The following is a 10,794-nucleotide window of genomic DNA, read 5'->3' on the forward strand; positions in this document are numbered from 1 at the left end:
TATATATATATATATATATATATATATAGCGTTTGGAAGGTATTATGGTCAGGAGGCCCACCTGGTACTAACCCTATTTTCTTTCTGTGAGGTTCCCCAGAGGAAGCTGTATACACGATCAACAATAATAATAGATAGAAATTCAAAGTACCATTTTAGTATTAATAATGTGAGTGTATCATACTCCAGTGAAATCTATTAAATATGCTAATAAGTCATGTAGGGGTAAATGTTTGTTCCTTTACGAAAGCTCACCAATGTGATTTCCTTTGTACAAAGACCAATATGGCCAGCTGAACCAGGTTTCCAGTTTACCATATATTTAAATTATAATAGGAAGTTGAGGATAGAATATGGCAGATCCCTTTGAGTGACTATTAACATAATTCCTGTCTCATTCCATAAAGAATCCACAAGAATGAAAAGAAGAAAAACCAGACAACTAGATTGCTGACTCAACTACATGGCAAGAGTTGTCAGAAGAAAAAAGCACACAGAAATAGAGAGAAAAAGGCCGCTGGTCAAAAAAAGAGGTTTTGGTCAGTGAGCCTGTCCACAGCACTAGAGCCAGGAGAGGACAGTGTCATAGGCACAGGCTGAAAGCATCACACAACTTATCTAGTGACAAAATAGCATGAAAAAAGTGTCTGGAATCTGTTCAATCTGAATAGCAAATTCTTATCTTTGAGGAAGGGGAAGAGATAAAAGAGAACATCCCTCAGCTGTACAGGGACATAACTTGCAGAATTTATTGACCACAGAGCATTTTTTTTTTGCAAGGAGAATCTCATAAGGATTAGTTTTTAGTGAAAGTACTTTTGAAAATGGTGTATTGCTCTGTACACATATGCTTAAAGTTATTGCCCAGAATAAATGTAAGTGGTGAAATGTGATATAAGTTATCATTTTTTTTTATTTTTAAAGCATTTTAAGTAATTAAACACTTAACTATGGGATTTCTGTGACCTAGAATTTCAAGAGAATTCCATCTAGAGATTCAAGTGTAATGGTTTAATCTTTCCTCTATCATCTTTGATGTGGCATAGAGAATACATGGAGCTGGACATAAGGTGGAACTTCTAAACCCAAAAGATCATCAAACAGCAACTACTGTCATGAAGCCAGTGGTATGGTACTTGACTTGAATGGGAGAGAACAGATGTGTTCCTTGGTTAGCCCTGATAGCTTTATATGTTACCTTCAGTCTAGGAGTCTCTTATCAGAGGACAGTTGCTTATGTTTATAGTCCACCAACATCTATAGTTTTGCAGTCAATTTAAAGTTCTGTTTTGAGTGTTCCTCTTAGGGTAAAGAAAAATTGGCCTCTTAAAGCCCTCTTCACTTCTTTCATTATTTATTTACTGTTTTTACTCTGAAAAGAATATGTCAGTACAATTTTCCAGTTACTTAACTTTCTTGAAGAATTGAAAACTAACTACAATGAGCACACTAGTTGTTTTTTATGCACCAAAAGACAAGTTCACCTTGTGGGTATTTTGTTTGCATACTTTTCTATTTCCTTGGAGTTCCAGATAACCTTCCATCAGCATATTCCTTGAAATGAGCTTGAAGTATTTGTTCTATATTTTATATTGAACTTGGGCTCCTGTCTTTTGCAGGCAAATGACTTGTTAACATATTGTTTTTGAAGCACAATTTGCATTTCTGTGAACCAGGGATTAGGCATTGTGTGTAGATTAGGAATAATTTATGTCTAATTAATAATTGATGTTTTTCCCTATTTCTAACTGAGATTTTGTTCTGCATAATATGAGAAGAGCAGAGTACTCTCTAGTGATGACAAGAGAAGGCATTTTTCAAGAGCAAATAACACTAAAACATTGAAATCAGCTGTAGTGGGGCTTTTAACCACTTCCATGCTAAATAACAGACAGGTTTTTAAAAAATTATTCTTTCACTATTCTTGTCTTTTCAGATTAGAAACTGTGTGCATACAATAATGGCCTATGTCTTCAAAAGTCAAAAACTTGGTGACCTCAAATATTTAGAGGACACTGATCAACTGAAAGGACCCCCCTGGGCAATCAGAATGGAAACTGCAAAGCTCACACACTAATACTAATTTTTGTTAGGGGAAATCCCTCAGGTACTCACTTAAAGCAGAATTAATCTGCATACAATTTTTAAAGTAGCCTTCTCAAATTCCCAAGGAATTATGGATTTATTGTAATAAATTCAAATAATACAAAAGTATTTACAGTAAAAATTCTCTCTTTTGCCCCCCATTCAACTTCCCAGAAGTGATAAATATTAATTATTTCCAGTTTTCTTAAAATTCAGTCAGCCTGATTTTTTTTTTTTTTTTAATCTCTTAGACTAAGATGGCTAGTTTAGAAAACTAAGAAAGGTAACTGGAAGAAATTAGAAGACTCGGCAGTCTGTCTATAGGAAAAGAACAAAAATAAGAAGACCAAGTGAACACATCATCAACAATATTGTTAATGCTTTCAATATGAGGTGTCCCCCTAAAGCTCCTGTGTTAATGCAGGAATATTCAGAGGTGAAATAGTTAAATTGTGAGAGCTGTAACCTACTCAGTCTATCCTGGTTTGAATGCACTGACTGGGTGCTAACTGTACTATAGTCAGTTAAGGTATGGCTATAGTTGTGGGTCACTAGGGATGTGCCCTTGAAGGGTTCATCTTTCCTGTGGCCCCTCCCCTCATTCTCTCTCTCTCTGCTTCCTGGCTGCCATGAATAGAATTGTACTTTTCCATTACTGTTTTCCACCATGATGTTCTTACATTGGGCATGAAGAAATGGAGTTGGCTGTTTATGGACTGAGACCCATGAACCAGTGAGCCCCCAATAAACTTGCCCACCTCTAAGTTGCTCCTGTCAGGTATTTTGTTAATAATTATCAAAAACTGACTAAAACACAAATTACCACAGTCACAAAAATTCCAAAATCACGATGATCCAGGGCATTAATGTATACCAGATTTCAAGCAGTATTTTTAAATGAAACATTGCATGAGCATAAGTAAAAGTCATATAATAGCATCTTTCAAATTTGGGGGTTTAGAGCTAGTGCTACATGCAATACATTTATTATAAGGCACAGAGATCTCATCAAAAAAAGACTCTTGTTACTGTTAGAATAGATTAACTCAGCCTCAGATGTTCTTCCTTAGTTTTATTATCTGCAACCAAAATCCATATTCATAGTGAACCTGAAATAGTGTCTCATCCCAAAATGTTAAATTGCCATATAAAAAAAACATTAATACTTACTGCTATCTCCTATACATTCACTTCTTTCAGTTTTTCACTCTTTCGTTCTTAAACCTAGTAGAAACAGTCATTTGTTGACATTCCAGTCACCTTCCATTTCACCATCTCTTTGCTGGTTTGCCCAGTTCCCTGCACAAAGTCTCATATCCATCATACATCATTTTAATCATGTTCTTCCAATACACCTAGAACATTTCCCTCAGTTTGACTACATTTTAGAGAAATTTCTTCCTGACTCTAGGCCCCTGACTTCCCTATTTTTAGAACATTTATGTAAGAAAATTAAATTTGGTTCTATGGCCCTTTGAAATATTAATTTTTAAAAATGCTTCTGATTGGTTTTACAAGCCAGGAAAGTCACTTCTCAAGAACAAGGGGGTTCATCTCTGAAATGTAATCCTCAAGGACGATAATCTTTCTTGTCTCCTAGTCTTCCCAGAAGAGTAGGAGCCTAACAGTCAGTGAGTGTTTTTTTTCCAGGTCGTAAATCTATCTCTTGTCACGAAGATGGGAGAAACCTTACTTTCTTTGGGTACAGCCAATTGGCAAACATGTGACCTAGAATTCTGCCTGCCTTTGTGGAGATAAGTCCAGAGTGAGCTCTGTTCTCCCTTCCATGTTACAATAGCCATGAATAACCTCTTCCTTGTTTAAATTTGTCTTGTGCTGTCTTTGCTTTGATATCATCAATGTATTGGTCCATCTTACCCTTAGCTTTCTCACTTTAAGCCTCATATCAAATCAGCATTTCACCTTCTTTACAATTACACCTATGTGTGTGACTATAGGAAATTAGGCAATGTGTATTGTTATTAGTAACAACTAATTATCTCCCTTGTTTTTTCCATTGGCATGAGAGTTTTTCAAACATTTGACCACTCTCCTGAATCCAATTAGCTGTCAATTATACTAATACTAAATACTTTCATAGGATTAGTTTGGGTGTGGGGGTAGGGGGGATTTTATCAATTTGATAATTTGATAACTTAAATGCATTTCAAACCAAGTTTATTCATTTCTTCCTTACACTTTGCTATTGTTGAGATCTAAAAAAGACTGATCTTCCTATGCTAAGACTTAAATGATCTCCTTTGCCTTTAGTGTTAGTTATAAATTAGAGAAAATATTCTATTGTTTGACATTGCCTATGTCTCAATTCTTCTCTTTCATTGTGTATATTGTACAATCTGTGCTCTAGCCATGGTGAATTGGTCAATAACTTATTCATGTTTCAGAGTGCTTTATATGGCCTTAACTTCACTGACAGTTTCATTCTGTAATGCAGACCCTCACCCATTCACTCATTCATTCAGCTAAGTACACATTTAGGCCTATCAGTAAATTTCCCCTCTTTTTCCTGTTGTGCCTGAAACTTATTGATTTTTCAAAATAGCATCTTTAACACTCAATATTAATAGAATCAACCTATCTTTCCCCCTTTCCTAAAGCTACTCTGTTATATTTTTCTATTATGGAACATATAATGCCTTTGAAACTTGGTTGAATGTTTTGTGACTAAAGAATCAGAAACCATTTTGACTCTTGCAAACACTATTTTTATAGATAGAGGAAAAAAACTCCCATTTCAGTTGCATTTGAGTGACTTTTTTCCCTTTTGATTTAAATCTGTTAATCAGTATATCTCTGCCTATTGGGTAGTGCTGCATGTACAGCAACCTCTGACATAACCCTGGTGTAGGCTTAGCTTCACCCCTTAGTTAGTGACCTCATTGAACTGTCTGTCCCTTCTGGTGAACCATGATACATATACTCTATATGACAAAGAGTTTATTGAGGAACATGTCCTTAAGTCTCTTTAATCTTTAAAATAATGATGCTTTACAAAAATAATTATAGAAAACATCTTTTCTAATCAGAACCCTCTGTGCAGGAATAATTCTAGATAAATAAGTTTCCCAGTGGATTCACACTTCAATATTGGTGATTTAAAATAATGTGGAAAGAATATGCCCCTGATCATTGGTTAGAATATACAAAATAGAATTTAATATAGTTTAGTATTTTTTTTAAATCAAATAAAGTCATTGTTTTGAATAGTCTGTGATAGACAATTTGGGTGGTCTCAGGAGTAGCTTTGTGCTATAGAAAGGTGAACCCTCTGGCTGCAGCTTGAATGTTTTTCCTCTCTGAGACTTCTATTCATTTAATGCAATGTTTTTGGAGGCTTGAAAGCTGCACACACTAACCTGTAAAAGTGTTATGTAAACATAACAATAGCAAGAGCACACCAAGTCAGGCTTGAGTTGCCTATTTAGAAAGATGAAATTAACATTTTAGCCAAAAGTATCTGTGATAATGTTATTACCTGGTCAAAAGACAAAACAAAATTTAATTTAAAAAAAAAGGAAAAAAGAAAGAAGTTTCTCTTATTATTTAGAATTCCAGATGATTTAGTTTCCTGAATAGTTGGGCACTAGAGAGATAATTTTCATTGCTGAGTTCTGATATTGAGAGATGAACAACAAAAATAGTTCCTTACGGTATAAATGTTTCATGATACTTAGTTAAAATTATAAAACTCTTAAAGCATTTTGAATAAGACTAAGTATAACATATATTTAGCAATTAGTTTCTAGGTATGTAATAACATATAATGTAATTAGAATAAAATATTTCAGAAAGGCTTTTGAGCCTAACCTCCACTTAGCTTGTTTATAATCTAAAATTGAAGTTCAAACCTCAGTTTTCTTATTGTACATGGGTCTTGTCAAACTTGACAGTGTCTCTAATTAGATATTTAAAACAAATTTGCAGTTTTGTCTTAGCGAAATTGCATTGACTTAGAAAGTAGGAAAATTTACACAATCACAATCTCTTATTGACTATAACATATTAAATATACCTAAGTTGATAAGGAAAGTAGTTTAGTTGGTGGTATAGTTAAGTTTATCAAATCTAAAATGTAAAATAAGCATAAAAGAGAATTGTTTTCTGACTCTTCACTAATGAATTATGTGTAATGCAACCAACAAGCCAACATTTCCTGAGGGGTTCAACTATATAGTAACAATGTTCCTGAGAAGTAACCATGTTACTATATAGTAACAGGAGAGTAACATGTGAGATGGAGACTTGGTGGTATTTTGCAGAAGCTTCTGTAGATAGATTCTGTACATTTCATAAACACATATAAAATTAGAAGAGTGCACTTGAAGGGAAACATTTTGCCATATGAAGTATTTTAACTACCAGGGTCCTCAGGGGTGAGTAAGGTTTGATTTGTCATGTTAAAGAAAAAAGATTGTGACTTTGAAAATCAAATGTGAATTAATGGAGGACTGTATTAAAATCTATTCTCCTTCCAACTCAAACACTAGAAATGACAGATGATTTGTATAATCATATATACATGCTACAGAGTTACACACACATAGTTGTCAATATAGAGATATAAATATCATCCTTGAAAAAAAGAGTATATTATTAATGAGCTTCCCCAAAGAAAAACCATACTCATTATCTATCATTCTACATTTCCCCCCATACTGTGCCCTGCTGAGACTTAACATTCACTAATGTCTCTCTCTCTCTCTCTCTCTCTCTCTCTCTATATATATATATATATATATATATATATATATATATATATATATATAAGCTCTTGCATAATTTGAATTATATAACAAAGCAACACACCCAATGTTAGGGTTATTAAGGTTTCCCTGCATGAAATTATAAGGCAGACAACAAAGAAGATGGCTTAGGACCACAAATTCCTCCTGGTTAAAATGGCATAACAATAAAAGAACCAAAAATTATTATAAGGCTAACATAGTATATTCTCAGTGTACCTTGAATGAAAATCTGATGACACAAGAAGAGGGAAGACTAAAAGAAAGTGATATTTTCAGAATTGTATGAGGTTCTTATATAACACTGTTAGATCATGTACTCAAGCTTGTAAACCTGTGGTCCACTTGAGATCTGTTATTTTTCTCATTGAGCAAGTCAGTGCTGATTAGAAATTATGTATTTACAAATCCCCCCTTTTTTGTTTGCAAAGGGGAAGGGAATTATAGGTTCATATTTAATTGCATATAATAGTAGGGAATTCTACATTCCTATGAAAATAAAACTACTAGGTCATTAAGCATCATGAGATTCAGAGAAAGATAAATATATTTCTATGAGAGTATTTCTTTATCTATACTCTTCTGTACCGACATAGAAGTGCTTGGGGGAGGCAGCCTCTTGTTAGAGATATTTGCTTAGGGGGAAGTTTAGGGATCTTGTCTTAAAACTGTATTTGCATCATTATCAAAATATTTTTATTTAGGTTTGATGTTAATTTTGGATGTCTTTGAGTATGTAATTTAGATATAGAAGTCAAACTCATCACCACAGAGAACAGGTATTGCTGTTGCAATACAAAATTTTGTAAGAAATAGCAACCAAAAATATTAAAGATAACTGTATAAGGCAGTGTATAAGAGACTGATAAATAATTGAATGGAAATTTTTGAACTGAAAAAGCAAAAAGATGTGTATGCAGATTAGAACAACCTGGGAGGCTTAATAAATGTAGTAATAAGGCTTTAATCAGGAATCGAAAATTAGGTTAAGTTGCAAGAAGTTAAAAGCAGGATAGCTTCTTAGGCACAACTTCTGGAGAAATATTATTTTAAGAGAGAAGTTCTCTCCAGACTCCCAAATAATGAAATATACTATATATCTAGATTTGAGTCTTTTAAGATATGCATCTTAAAAGTATTTGGGATACTTGGGGTGCTTAACTATTGTTCTAATTCTAAGTGGGGTGGACCTTTTAAAGTTTTAATATGCATGTGTGTGTGTGTGTGTGTGTAACATGTGTAGTTCTATGCAGAAATGACAGCTTTTAAGCTATGTGTGAGATCCAATCCAGCAGATTTCTAGTGACTTATTAGAATATTCCTTGAGCTAGGGCCTAGTTCAGTAAGAGAAACATGTCTTGATGAGTTATTAATTTCTCCCCAGAGGACAGATGGAGACTGTAGGCAATACTCCTATGTATCCCCAAACTCACATGGAATGTAATGAGCATGGCACCTTAAAATAACATATTGGATTCAAAATGCTAACTGTGTCAGTCACTATTACCTGCATGATCCTAGATTGGTTGTTCGATCATTTTCTACCAATGATTCTGTATCAGCTAAATGAGTAACTTCATTTACAGTTTACATTATTGAAATCTTATAACAATTAAATGATATAACAAGTATTGAGCCTTGAGTAAAGACTTGGCTTTACTTTGTTTAGCACCTGAAATACAGCAGGAATTCAATATCTATTAACTTTCTTTCTAAGTTTTGCCAAATACTTTACAGAGGCTCTTAAGGAGAATATGGAACTCTGCATTCCAAAAAGTGACTTTTGTAAATCATGTAAATATCAGGGAAAATTCTTATCTTTTCACATAAGCACCATAGGATATAGTTATCATTGGCTCCCACAGACTGTCTTCTTGCATTTATCATAAATAAATGACTGGGTTGGTATACCACTTATCTGACTGCAATATTTTTTATGATCTATAGAAATATATGGATCAATTTCAGGGCTGGTTAATATACTGTAAGTCTAAAGCAATATTGCAAAACGTCACAGAATTTTTTATTTTGACATATTTAATATTTCATGCTTTTCTCCACCTTGTTGAAGTTCTAAAATTCATCAAATATTATGTTTTCTCTGTCTCCTTAAGAACTGTTTAGTTTCTATATAAGTAAGGCATCAGTCTTTAAGTTGAAGCTCCCCTCTTCTCGTGATTTACTGATCAACCTTGAGCAACTTAACACTCACATAGTTGATTTTCCTGTTTGTCATATGGTATCCATAGTTTCCCACCATGGCATCAGACTTGTAAAAGATTAATAGTCTAATATATCTTCAGAATATGATGGGCTGCTCCTTTGTCATTGACATTATTCTCTTTGGAGGCCTTACAATTTTATTTCAATAGACAGATTTTTGTGCCTATTAGTGACAAAAAAATCCAGTCAATTAAAAATTTAAAAAGTAAACAAATATCAGACTAAAATCCTGAAGTGTCTGGAATACTTGTGTACTTGTGTTCATATCATAATTAAAACTAAGCAAACCAATTTGTTTTCATTTTTACTTTGTGTTTCTGTAAGCGAAATACAAATACATCATTGTTTTAGATCCTTAAAACTTGGTATTGTGATAATATTACTATAAACTTTCTAACCTTAGGGAATCTTTTAACCATTATTTTTAACCATTATTTTAATTTAACCATTATTTTCTGTAGGGGCTAAACAAATACTCAATAATCATGACTTTCCATAGTTACAAGCTTAAAATAAGCCAGGATATAATCAGGATAACCAGGGGAAGGGAGAGGCCATAAAAATTTCCTACTTCTGGTGTGAAATGAGATAGACCACACTCCTGGCATTACTTGTGTGTGTGTGTGTGTGTGTGTGTGTGAGTCTGCATGTGTGTGTATATAAATATATATATATATATAAATATATATATATATATATATATATATATATATATCCACCACCAAGCTGATATATATAAATATTGATTGAGGCAGCTCCAGGTAGGACTGCACACCCAGGCCTCTACTTCTGGCACCAGCACCCACTTGCCTAAGAAAGCTGGTGCAAAGGACAAAGATAAAAACCAAAGCAAGGAACTAGAGAGACCATTGCATCCCTTAGGTCCTGTGGCAGTTGATCCTAAAGGTTGTGTCACCATATTCATTTTTGCCAATCTTGGCTCCAAGCAAAATGATGTAACAGATTTGACAACTGAAGCTGTGAATGTAGGGATTTCAGTGCCTCCATCAGAGGGAGAGGCTAATACCCTGGGGGCATCTTTCCAAAGTCTTAGAAATCAGGAATGATGTGTCTTTGGGTTAGGATGGTATATCTCATGAAAAGGTGGTGAAGCTGTTGCCCTCTACAACTAAAGAAAAAAAATCTTGGAGAGACTTCAAAAGGAAGCCAAAACAAATAAATACACACAATAAACTAAAAAGAATATCCTTGAAGAACTTCTGAATTTCTAAAATTGAAGAGGTTGCTTAATAGGAAAATATGTGTTTAAATGCACAAAAGAACATGGGGAGAAACATATGTGAATCAAACTCAAAAAAGTCAGAATTTTAGAAGTACTGTGCATTGAACACAGTTTAAAAAATCCCTGATTCCCAATTGTCTTAAAATTTGTTATTCTGATTTTGTGGAATTAAAACAATAGAGCTAGAAAGGATAGTCAGGATAACCTAATTAGACCCTCACACTCTGTGATGAGGTTTCTGACATCCAGAAGTTAGGAGGCTTATGAAGATCACATGATGCAAGATGGCAATACAACCCAGATCCTCTGATGAATGAATGTAGTCATCCTAATAATGGACTAAAATGACAATATCTCCCTGATGTTTCTGGAATTCTGAACATGGCCTTCCAATCCAGTTTCCAAGTAATAGGAAAACCTGTCATGCTGCTTTTGTAGTCTTACCATATATCTTAAGATGCTTATATAATGTAAAAATGT

At 33.9% G+C, this 10,794-nt stretch overlaps 1 pseudogene; it reads left to right on the forward strand.

Moving 5' to 3' along the window:
• The window catches only part of LOC125610637, a 12,827-nt pseudogene extending 2,563 nt beyond the window's left edge, over nucleotides 1-10,264 (forward strand).
• Nucleotides 10,265-10,794: the final 530 nt, after the last annotated feature.

This window comes from Marmota marmota, unplaced genomic scaffold (genome assembly GCF_001458135.2).
Source record: "Marmota marmota marmota unplaced genomic scaffold, marMar, whole genome shotgun sequence".
Lineage (NCBI taxonomy): Eukaryota > Metazoa > Chordata > Mammalia > Rodentia > Sciuridae > Marmota > Marmota marmota.